The sequence below is a fragment of the Ctenocephalides felis genome, unplaced genomic scaffold (genome assembly GCF_003426905.1).
Source record: "Ctenocephalides felis isolate EL2017-DRISC unplaced genomic scaffold, ASM342690v1 CF-g0.4_SCAFFOLD_01170, whole genome shotgun sequence".
NCBI classification, from domain to species: Eukaryota; Metazoa; Arthropoda; class Insecta; order Siphonaptera; family Pulicidae; genus Ctenocephalides; species Ctenocephalides felis.
Window position 1 is genome coordinate 43,364,219 of NW_020537324.1, and position 10,482 is coordinate 43,374,700.

The window sequence follows — 10,482 nt, forward strand, 5'->3', positions numbered from 1 at the left end:
TTTACAAGCAGAAGTTATATAACGATACCTTAATACTCCATCTATAATACAAACCATCCTCACGGAGAGAGCAATAATAATAAAATCAAATATAAAACACCACATGAAAACTTTTTCTACACACTTTCTGCAGGCTACATTCTGTAATAATATTCCGTATAATTCATTCATAAATTTATAACTATATCATCAATCTATAGCCCTCCCAAACATACAATTCTGTAAAACCATTTTGAGTCATTTCCCAACGCGCTGGGCAACACATTTATTGTTGAAGGTGACTTCAACTCCAAGCACACGTACTGTAGATCAAGGCTCCTAAATGCCCAGAGGGCGCAAACTTTACAATACGGTTGCATCACTTAGTCTTCTACCTATATCTACAGGCGAGCCAAACTACTAGCCATCTGATTTCTAAAGAATATCAGATCTACTGAATTTCAACACCACCAGAGGTTTTTCAAGAATCTTGCTAAGATCTTCCAGATGTCTGGACTTAAACTCTGACCATTTTTCCGTTTTCTTAAATATACTCAATCATAAACCCATCAACAACCTAAATAAACACTTGACTACTAAGTTTACATGCTGGAGAAATTTAGAGAGTATTTAGACAACAATATAAATTGCAACATACCTTTGAAATCCGAGAGTGACCTCAACGCTGCTGTAGACCTGCTAACCACATCTCTTCAACGCTCTGCTCTAATCTCAACTCCAGCGCCAAACAATAATTACAACATTGACTATCCAATACAATAAAGAAAAGTGGCTATCAAAAGAAGATGGACAAATCGAATGTATCGTGACGAGGGCTAGCGTTTATCAATTTTACGCGACGCTCAGCCAAGCCGTTTCTTTGTAAATAGCAGAAAAGTGAAAAAAAAATTGTTCACTTTTAAGCTCGCAGTTCTGAATCGATTTAGAAAATTCAAAAACCGTACGAAAGATAGTAGTTGGGAATCGTGCTGATGAGTTTTTAATAGAGATTGGCCGAGCCGTTTTATTGTAATAAAGTGTTGAAGAAAAAATTTCGACGATTTTTATTATTATTTTTTTGACAGTAGATACCATAGTCATCTAGATCAGGGCTTCTTAAAGTGAGGGTCGCGACCCCCAGGGGGGTCGCAAGACTACTAAAAAGGGGTCGCAAAGATCTGATACTTTTCAATCATTATAAACAAAATTTTAAAATTAGTATTATTAGGCCGACTATTCTCACGATAATTTATGGCTTCTCAAGCTAAGCTATTTGGCCAATATTTTTGATAAAATCAATGATATGAATTTATCAATGCAGGGAGTCTGCGTTAATAAGTTTATGTTAAAAAATAAACTTGAGGCCTTTGTTAAAATAATTCTTATATGGAAAAACAGAGTAGAAAGTGGATCGCTCGAAATGTTTCCATTTACTGACGAGTATATAATTAGTAACAATATTTCAATAAAAGATACTTCTATAAAAAAAATTATAGTTAATCATTTGAAAAATATGGAAGTTTATATGCATAGGTATTTTCTCAATGATATCAATACACAACAATGGATTTGCAATCCATTTTCAATTGAAATGGAAGAAATTAATTTTTTAAACTTAAAAGCACAAGAAGAATTTACCGAATTAACAAGTGATACTACCTTGCAACTCAAATTTTCTCAAGTGCCTGTGCATGAATTTTGGATTGAAATCAAATCAGAATATTCCCTACTATCGGAAATGGCAATGAACAAATTACTGCCATTTTGTGCAACATATTTATGTGAATCAGCCTTTTCTACATTAACTTACATGAAATCAAAATACCGTTCAACTTTAATAAACGTTGAAAATTTATTACGATCTGCACTAACTTAAATTGAGCCTAGATTTAATTATTTGTGTAAAAATAAACAATCACATTCATCACATTAATATTGTTTGATGTTAATAATAGGTTTTCATAAAAAAATGTTACAAAAGTTTATTTTTTCTATTGAATATGTAGATATAGTTTTATGTTTTCTTATAAAGAATTTGTTACAAAAGTTTTTTTTTCTATTGAATATATATATATATATATATATATATATATATATATATATATATATATATATATAGTTTTATGTCAACGTTTCAATTATATATAACATGAATGGGTACATATTCTTCAATCCTTATTTCATTTATATTGTAAAATAGTGCGATAACGGTTAATATATATTTTATTATTTGGAGGAGGGGATCGTTTAAAATTTCCTAAGCTTGAGGGGGGTCGCTATATAAAAAAGTTTAAGAAGCCCTGATCTAGATCATACTAAAATATTACGGCCCTACGACAACTCGTTTAGCTTTAAAAATTCGTCAAAGTTAATTAGTATCGTTTGGTATCTGTCAAAATTAGACCTTTCATCGACATTTACTCAAAAACGCCTGAACCGATTTCAGAAATTTAAAATCCATTTGATGTGTCTCAATGAGGACTATCGCTTGCCAGTTTTGTGCGACGATCGGCCGAGCCGTTTCTTTGAAATTTGGAATAAAGTGTTAAACTTTTCGTCCACCGAATCGATTTTAAAAAATCAAAAACTGTTAGAAAGATATTAGTTGGAAATAATACTGATTAGTTTTAGGTGAAAACCTACCGAGCCGTTTTCTTGTAATTCGTTGTTGAAAAAAAAATTGAGCCAATTTTTATGAAACTTTTTTTGATGATATATATCATGGTCTTATACAATTTATTGAAATATCATGGCCTTACGACAAGCAGTTTAATTTTAAAAATTCATCGAAGTGAATGAGTAGTTTTTTTGACGTTTGTTAAAATTAAAATTAGACAATTTACTTGGTATAACGATAGAGTACTTGGTCTTAATGAACATACTAAAGTACTAAACCATTAAAGTCCTACGGAAACGGGTTAAATTATAAAAATTATTGACTTTTGAAAATTTGCTTTTAGAAAATACTCAGAGTTAACGTATTCGTTCGCTTTCAATTATGTGTAATAAATGCACTCGGAATAATTTTAATCACTCATAAATTAATTTATTTTTTATGGAGTAAGTCGATTAATTAAACATATCGGGTAGTTCATGTTACTTGCCTCAAGGCAAAATACCAATACCAACTAGTTTTTTATCGGAATGAATAATATAAACTATCGAATAGATAAGAGGCATAGTTTGACCACAGGCCGCTTGATTAGGGTATTTCCCATTTTTATCAATGCCACTTGAACTACTCCATCGAGACCCTGAAAAACCTTTTTCAACTTTTTTCAAGCCCTAATGCATTGGGATGCATTTTCTTGTTTTACATCCACCAAATCACCCTTTTTAATAGGATTAGTGACGGTATTCCATTTCTGCAGGACCTGTAGCTCGGTGAGATATTCCACATTCAATCACTTCCAGTAAGAAGCGACAACATGGTCTTGCAATTCTTTTCTTTTGGTCAAATTCAAGTTTCCATAGTCAAAGGGCAAATCCGATAAAGGTTCTTGCATTAAAAAGTGCACGGCGTAAGAGGCTGAGGATTCGATGGATCACTACTCAACCAACATAAAGGTCTTATATTTAGTAAGGCTTAGACCTGATTGAGGACGGTATTAAACTGTTCATAGGATAAAATTTGCAACTCTATAACTTTAAACAAATGGGTCTTCACTGATTTAATATTCGCCTCCCGTATACCTCCAAAATGTGGAACAAACGGTGAATTAAATTTCCATTCAATGTTATGTAAAACCAATAATTCATTGAAATGCCTTTTATAGTTTTCGGAATTTAGTAGAAGCAATAAGGAATCAAGAGAATTTTTCACCCTATGAAATTGGTTCCACAATCGGAATAGATACATTCAATGGGACCACACCGGGACAGGAATCGTTTTAAGCAATCTAGAAACGTATCGCTTGTTAAATCTGAAGCTAATTTGAAATGTATCGGCTTAGTAGCTAAACAAATAAACATGCATATATACGCTTTATTAGTTCGACCGCCTCTGTGAACACTTATGGAGATATTGAGTAGGCCTGCATAATCAACGCCAACATTTATGAAAGCCCTCTGGCTTTTATGCACGGTACGGATAAGTTGCCCATGAATGGAAAAATGGGTTTTGGATTCTGTCAAAAACAAGTAACACATTTGTGAAGACGATTACAAACTATTGCCTGAGCCGACATGATCCAATAATTTTGCCTTAATAAAGATAATACTAAGTTTGATCCAGTATGTAAATTATTAATATGGTAGTTATCTTTGGTCTAATCTAATCTAATCTAAATCTAATCTTGGTCTTTTTTGGCAAAAGAAGTGGATTGTTATTAGTTGTTAAACTTAATCTACCTTTAACGCGTAACAGTTATTATAATCCATAACCAAATTTAGTCGGCAAAACTTCTTTGAACTAGACCTCCCGTTCGTCAATAATTTGAATTCTTCGGGAAAATGATGTTTTTGTACTAATTGAATAATAGTTCCGATCAGCTTGAGCTCAGTTTGTTTCAAATCCGAAGTCAAAAGTCGGTTTCGATTAGTTATAATTTTACAAAACTTCAATATATAAGCAAAAATTCTTATAAGTTTATTCCAATTAGAAAATGTTTGCGTTAGTACATATAAAGAATGGCACTCTTTACCATTAGAACGTTAACTTTTCTTTCTTGGTCAATTTCTCCGTAATGGTCAACCCCTTTTGCGGGCTAAGTAGATGTAGGAACGTTTAACCAATACGGTCCAAATAACCAATTCTTATGTTGGATAAATTCTTTAGGTCGTAGACGTCGGGAAACACAATCGTTTGCATTTTGATTAGAAAGAATATGAAGCCATTGTGCATTAGGAAGGAGGTCACAAATTTTTAATACCCTGTTGGCTGCAAATATTTTCCAATGAGTAGCCGGTCCTGCTAACCAGTGGAGGAAATTATAGAATCGAAAAAACAGTAAATGGAATTAAAATCTATACTATGTTGGCTGTTCGTTAATATAAAATTCAACAATTTTGACAGTAAATGACAAGCGCGAAGCTCAAGTCTGGCTAAAGTTTGATTTTTTATTGGTGTTGCTCAAAATTTTGAAATTAATAAGAAATTCGGGCTGCCAAGAAATTTAATATAAAACTACCGCTCTATACGATTGCTCGGAGGTCTCCGCAAAACCAAATAATGAACATTTGTTTTGTTTAGAAGTGTCGGGATAACGAGGAACGTGATAGATATTAAAATGCTCTAATTCGGAAAATATCAAGAAGTAATAATAAATGAGGGTAACTCCCTTGTTTGTGTACCCAAATATTACGATACATTTGAAGCGGTTGGTAGATTATAAGCTGTTTGATATGGTTTGCTGTTCTTTATTTATGGATAAACATAGATACAATATTTATATTGTATTGTATATCCCTTTTCGCTGCTTTTCGATTGTAGAATAGGCCTTTGCTTCGGTGGCCGGCTCTTTATACAGGACGAGACGAGAGTCTTGATGGGTGCGCATCCCAAATGATACGGAGCCGTACTTAACACACTAAAGGCGGGAAGGGTAGTTCTACCTTGTATTCGGACTGTGCACTAAAGGCGGATACCGGGTAGAACTACCCGCTGTGGAACGGCATAAGCTAGATTCGAAGAGCGAACGAAATTTCTATTTCTGTACAGCGGAAAGGCTAATTTTATATTTAAATAAGGATTTATTCTTCAATAATATTTCAATCATATTTTCAAAAATTCTGATGTAGTCTTCAATAATTTATTTTTTATAATATTTTAATAATTATTTATTATAATATTAATTTATTATAATATAATATTTTTAAAAATTCTGATATGTTCAATAATATTTTTAAAACTATAATTTATTTTCCAATACTATTTCAATAATTCTTCTGACAATTATGATTTCTTATTCAATAATACTTCTACTACGTAAATATAGATATATTTTGTAAAATATTTTTAATACATAATTATGTATTTATTTATTATATTTTTAATACATAATTATGTATTTATTTATTACATATTTATTTTAGGTTGAAAAAACTGTTTTCAGTAAAAGTTTTATTCTATACTATCATTTGTAAAATTTTCTATTATATTTGTCAGTAATTTATTGGTTTTTGACAAATCAAATGACTATTTTTATATACTATATCACTAATTATATTTTGATCAATTTCTTAATATATTATAAACAATCGAATTTAACGTAAAACTCTTGTGATTGTACATAATATGATTATAATACTACCTGAATTTATGAATAAATTTGAATGGATATGTCTGATTTAGGTACCTGTTAGAGGACAGGTAACTTTGTCAAATACGATAATCAGCGTGTAAGAAAAGTAGCTTACTAATTTACTATTGTATGTCAAATTTTATACAATATTTTTCAATTGTGTTCGATTAACAGGTAACTTAAAATTGCTCTTTGATATCATATTCCTCGTAATTTATTATTCAATTTCTTTTGTTTGAAATTGTTTAAGTGTATATAATATCAAACTACCGTTTACTTAAATCTGCCGATATAAATATATTTCTTAGTGTGATCATTTGATGTTTTGTCATCCAACGCTTCAACATTTCTTTCTATATTTTCGCATTTTTTTAAATTAATATTTATCATTTATCATGGATTATTCTGACAGTGAAGTATATGCTGATAACTTATCTGATGTATCAGATATTGCAAATCTTTATGACTTTGATAGTGATAGTGATAGTGATGACTTATTATTTCGTACTAAACGAAATAGAGTTTTGCCGATTTCATCGAGCGATTCGGAAGGAAGTGAAGATGAGTGCTCAGGTTGGTTGCCTGTAGAAAGTGATTGCGCGCCAATTATTGAGTCCTTCGTTGGAAATGGTGGTGTTTGTTTTATTCCCCAATAATACTTGTAGTGTAATAGATATAGTACAGTTATTTATAGGAGACGACTTGCTAGAGCATATAGCGATAGAAACAAATCGCTATCATATGCAAAATTTGAATAGACTTAGTCACGCTGGAAATTCACTAAAGTGGAAAGATGTTACTTGTAAAGATATAAAAAAATGCTGGGTTTATTATTATTGAAGGGCAGAGTACGCAAGGGAACTCGCGATGAGTATTGGTCGACTGATGAGACTATATCGACGCCGATTTTTGCTAAGGTAATGAGCAGAGATCGGTTCCGGCAAATTTGGAGTTCGTGGCATTTTTCAGATAACGAACTAAATGTCAATGGGAACGATCGTCTGTGTAAAATTCGTCCCATAGTAAATTATTTTCTACCCAAATTAAGAAGTATTTATAAGCCTGAGAGAGAATTATCTCTTGATGAAAGTGTTATGCCTTGGAGGGGTCGGCTTTCATTCAAGGTATATAACGCGTCAAAAATAGTTAAATATGGGATTCTCATTAGAATGGTTTGCGAGGCAAAATCTGGATACATATGCAATTTAAAAGTATACTGTGGAGATGGCAATCGCTTGCAATCAACAATAATAGAATTATTAGAACCTTATTTGAATTTATGGCACCATGTTTATATGGATAATTTTTATAATAGCGTTGATACTAGTTCATTATTACTGAAAAATAAAACAAGAGTTTGCGGAACCATAAGAACCAATAGGGGCCTTCCTAATGATCTTAAAAATATAAAATTAAAACGAGGAGAGACAATATCCAGAAGACGCCAAGATATTTTAGTACAATGCTGGCAATCGAAAAGAACAGTCCAAATGGTTTCCACCATTCACTCGGCTGTTATGGTTGAGAGCCATAATATTGATTGGAAAACGCGTGAGAAAATATGGAAACCCTCATGCGTTATAGATTATAACAAATATATGTCGGGTGTGGATCGTGCTGATCAATATCTTTCATACTTCTCTATAGTTCGCCGTACGAAAAAATGGACTAAAAGAATGGTAATGTATTTGATAAATTGTGCGTTATTTAATGCTTACATAGTTTATAAAAAATTAAACACAAATTCCAATAAGAAATATAAATGGTTTCTACATGAAGTAGCAAAAGAATGGATAGAAGTGCACAACGTTACACAACGCCGAATTATACCCTTACCAAGAAATTTTGTAGACTCTAATCCAAATAGGTTAAAAAATGCACAAAATCACAAACTAGTTAAAATTTATACAGGTGGGTCTAAGATGTATCCTCAACTATGTCAACTATGTGCCAATGCACAGTTTGTACAAAAAGCAGAAAAAAAAGTTTAACATGTTATATGTGTCAAATGTGTTGTGTGCCTCTGCATAAAGGAGAGTGTTTTTTTAAATATCATACGCTAGCGAATTATTAAAATTCAATTATATTATTGTAATATTTAATTTATTTACCTTTTTCAATAAAAGAAACTTTTCTATGTATTTGTTTTAATCATTTTCAGGTTTAAATTTATTTTTTATTTCAGTGACTAAACTTATGTATAATTACGTAAAAAACGTATAACAAACTTTTCTGTGTATTTTGTTTTATTAATTTTTATGAATAAATTTTTTTTTATTTCAGTGTATTTTATTTTAAATTTTCAGGTTTAATTACATTTTTTATTTTATTGCTTAAACATATGTATTATTGCGTAATAATAATCACCTTTTTTGCAAATATTTTACACTCAGTATTGATAGTTTTACCTCATAACAAGTTAATATTATAGTATTTACTACAGCGTATGAATTTAGGCAGTAAGTATTGTTAGTAAAAGACTGTGCTTTCATGCCATGCTTACGCATTCGCACCGTTGTAAAAACCCCGCTACGGGTGTAATTAGCCCGAAATCCTATCCGCCGAAAGGGCTGTACTTGAGTATCGCCGCACAGCCCCCTTCGGTGAAAAAAAAGTAATATTATTATTGTTTGTAATTCCGAAATCGTACCTGCCGTCCTCGTCTTGTTATATATTTTTCAGCTGTGATGTGCTCTGCTGTTGTGCGTTCTTCGGCAGTGGCGTATGCAGGCTTCAGTCTTTAGAAAAAGATTTTGGATGGCAGGAAACGTCCAGTATAAAAATCTTTTTTCCTCTTTCCAAAACCTTGTAAAGTCCCTTATAAGGTTGCGTTAGAGTCGGCTTTCTCATATCTTGTCTGATGAAAACATGTCTATGAGATGACGCAGAGGGTGGTTTTAAATTTCTAAAGATCCTATGTAAATTGTTCATGACGATAGTGGTTGTTATGTCCGTGTGATCTTTAAAAAAATGACCAGGAAGTCTTAAAAGTTTCCCAAAAGTGAGTTCTACGCTTGAACTCTTTACTTTTTTCTTCGCCACTGCTCGCAATCCCAATAGAACTCATGGCAATGCTTCTAACCACGACTCATTTTTGTGGCACATCAAGGCAGATTATGTTTCAATCAATGTTCAATGTATACGTATTTTCAATAAGGCATATTAGACTGCGGGTGATACGACGACGTGTGGATTAGTTTCGTTCCACAAAACTGTGCCATATTGCGGAATGTTGCTCCGTCAAATTGTCTTCTTCTGTCGGTTCTAATTGTTGCCGGTATTCCGAATCTAGATATCCAACAAAAAAGAAAAGCCCAAGTTAAAGTTTCTGCAGTTATGTCTAATAGTGGATATACTTCTATCCATCTGGTGAATCTAGCTATGCAGGTTAGCAAATAACGCCGTAAATTTGATTAAACAAAGCGTTTCGTCACCATTTTGACTATTGCTTTAACACCAGGATGACTTAGATTGTGCACGGTGTCAAAGATCTTCTTTCTTAAAGCTGCTGGAACAAATGGTCTTGGCAAATGCTGTGATATGTCACAAAATATCTTGTGCGTTGTTCCTGGGATGACTTGGCTTTCGAGCTGTAATGAACTTTCTTTTGACAGATATTTTTTTAGTTCCTGATCCTCTTTTTTTGCTTCGGCAATTTCAATTATGTTTGTAAGACTACTAACTGCTTCGATTTTTTATTTCGGTAATGTGCCTAACATCGGTTGTAAATTGAGAAATAAAAGTGACTTGATTCAATTGTATTGGAGGTAGGCGTTCCTGTTTTTGTTGCAAAATATAGATTAATGGTTTGTGATCTGTAAACCAGATGAAATTGCGGCCTTCCAACATGTGTATAAAATATATCAAAGATGTATAACCGGCTAATAATTATCTATAAAATGCGGGCCATTCTTGTTGCTTTTCGGTCAGCCTCTTGGAAAAATATGCGAGTGGTTCCCAGCTATTATTAACCCGTTGTTGTAAGACGGCTCCAATGCATATGTTTGAAGCATCTGTGAATATTGTGAGTTGTGTATCTGGCTTTGGATGTGCTAATAGAGTAGCTGCTTCCAGATTAGCTTCACATTTTTCGAATGCTTCTCAGAATTTCTCGTTCCACTCTATTTCAGTTGTTCCTTTAGTACTAGGTCCAGACAACAAATATTGCAATCATGCTTGGTATTGTGCAGCTCTTGGACAAAATCTGCAATAAAAATTAATCATACCCCGCAATCTACGAAGAAATTGATGGTACGTGGTT

At 32.5% G+C, this 10,482-nt stretch overlaps 1 pseudogene; it reads left to right on the forward strand.

Annotated features, from left to right (window-relative positions):
• The first annotated feature begins 6,616 nt into the window (after nt 1–6,616).
• Nucleotides 6,617–8,212, forward strand: LOC113367262 (annotated as a pseudogene).
• Nucleotides 8,213–10,482: the final 2,270 nt, after the last annotated feature.